Source organism: Schistocerca americana, chromosome 6 (genome assembly GCF_021461395.2).
Source record: "Schistocerca americana isolate TAMUIC-IGC-003095 chromosome 6, iqSchAmer2.1, whole genome shotgun sequence".
NCBI classification, from domain to species: Eukaryota; Metazoa; Arthropoda; class Insecta; order Orthoptera; family Acrididae; genus Schistocerca; species Schistocerca americana.
In genome coordinates, this window is record NC_060124.1 from 289382080 (window position 1) to 289384204 (window position 2125).

Sequence of the window (2125 nt, forward strand, 5' to 3'; positions counted from 1 at the left end):
CTCGCGCTTACTGGGAATTCCTCGTTCATGGGGAACAATTGCAAGCCCCAATCCCTAGCACGAAGGAGGTTCAGCGGGTTACCCCGACCTTTCGGCCTAGGAAGACACGCTGATTCCTTCAGTGTAGCGCGCGTGCGGCCCAGAACATCTAAGGGCATCACAGACCTGTTATTGCTCAATCTCGTGCGGCTAGAAGCCGCCTGTCCCTCTAAGAAGAAAAGTAATCGCTGACAGCACGAAGGATGTCACGCGACTAGTTAGCAGGCTAGAGTCTCGTTCGTTATCGGAATTAACCAGACAAATCGCTCCACCAACTAAGAACGGCCATGCACCACCACCCACCGAATCAAGAAAGAGCTATCAATCTGTCAATCCTTCCGGTGTCCGTGCCTGGTGAGGTTTCCCGTGTTGAGTCAAATTAAGCCGCAGGCTCCACTCCTGGTGGTGCCCTTCCGTCAATTCCTTTAAGTTTCAGCTTTGCAACCATACTTCCCCCGGAACCCAAAAGCTTTGGTTTCCCGGAGGCTGCCCGCCGAGTCATCGGAGGAACTGCGGCGGATCGCTGGCTGGCATCGTTTATGGTTAGAACTAGGGCGGTATCTGATCGCCTTCGAACCTCTAACTTTCGTTCTTGATTAATGAAAACATACTTGGCAAATGCTTTCGCTTCTGTTCGTCTTGCGACGATCCAAGAATTTCACCTCTAACGTCGCAATACGAATGCCCCCGCCTGTCCCTATTAATCATTACCTCGGGTTCCGAAAACCAACAAAATAGAACCGAGGTCCTATTCCATTATTCCATGCACACAGTATTCAGGCGGGCTTGCCTGCTTTAAGCACTCTAATTTGTTCAAAGTAAACGTGCCGGCCCACCGAGACACTCACTCAAGAGCACCCTGGTAGGATTGCAACGGGGTCCGCCTCGGGACGCACGAGCACGCACGAGGCACGTCGCACGCCTTCAGCTCGCCCCACCGGCAGGACGTCCCACGATACATGCCAGTTAAACACCGACGGGCGGTGAACCAACAGCGTGGGACACAAATCCAACTACGAGCTTTTTAACCGCAACAACTTTAATATACGCTATTGGAGCTGGAATTACCGCGGCTGCTGGCACCAGACTTGCCCTCCAATAGATACTCGTTAAAGGATTTAAAGTGTACTCATTCCGATTACGGGGCCTCGGATGAGTCCCGTATCGTTATTTTTCGTCACTACCTCCCCGTGCCGGGAGTGGGTAATTTGTGCGCCTGCTGCCTTCCTTGGATGTGGTAGCCGTTTCTCAGGCTCCCTCTCCGGAATCGAACCCTGATTCCCCGTTACCCGTTACAACCATGGTAGGCGCAGAACCTACCATCGACAGTTGATAAGGCAGACATTTGAAAGATGCGTCGCCGGTACGAGGACCGTGCGATCAGCCCAAAGTTATTCAGAGTCACCAAGGCAAACGGACCGGACGAGCCGACCGATTGGTTTTGATCTAATAAAAGCGTCCCTTCCATCTCTGGTCGGGACTCTGTTTGCATGTATTAGCTCTAGAATTACCACAGTTATCCAAGTAACGTGGGTACGATCTAAGGAACCATAACTGATTTAATGAGCCATTCGCGGTTTCACCTTAATGCGGCTTGTACTGAGACATGCATGGCTTAATCTTTGAGACAAGCATATGACTACTGGCAGGATCAACCAGGGAGCTGCGTCAACTAGAGCTGAGCAGCCGGCCGCCCGGGAGTGTGTCCCGGGGGCCCGCGCGAACACGCAAGCGTCCGCTCAATTATTCTGCAAACAGGAGGAGGCTGAGCTCCCCTGCACAATACACCTCGAAACCCTCTCAGGTCCCGGCGGCGCGCAGCGCCGTCCTAAGTACTTGGTCGGGTTCGAGAGAGGCGCAATCGCCCGGAGTTTGGCGAGTAGACGCTTTAGGTGCGACCACCCGTGCTCCCAACTGAGCTTGCCGCTGCCGACAGAGGCCCGGGAGCGTGCTGTCGTGGCATTGCCGGCGGGAGACAACACGCGCCACCTACGGTGGCCGGCAGCTCCAACGCCAGCGCCACAGAAGGTCAAAAGCCCCACTTGGGTGCCGAAGCGAACTCTCCCAGCACAGCGCACGCGCCAAC

At 54.4% G+C, this 2125-nt stretch overlaps 1 non-coding gene across 1 annotated transcript in view; it reads right to left on the minus strand.

Annotated features, from left to right (window-relative positions):
- Nucleotides 1-1701, minus strand: part of LOC124621019 — a 1910-nt gene extending 209 nt beyond the window's left edge. The window contains exon 1 of the ribosomal RNA XR_006980510.1: nucleotides 1-1701. This exon is cut by the window's left edge and continues 209 nt beyond it. This is a non-coding gene — a ribosomal RNA (small subunit ribosomal RNA).
- Nucleotides 1702-2125: the final 424 nt, after the last annotated feature.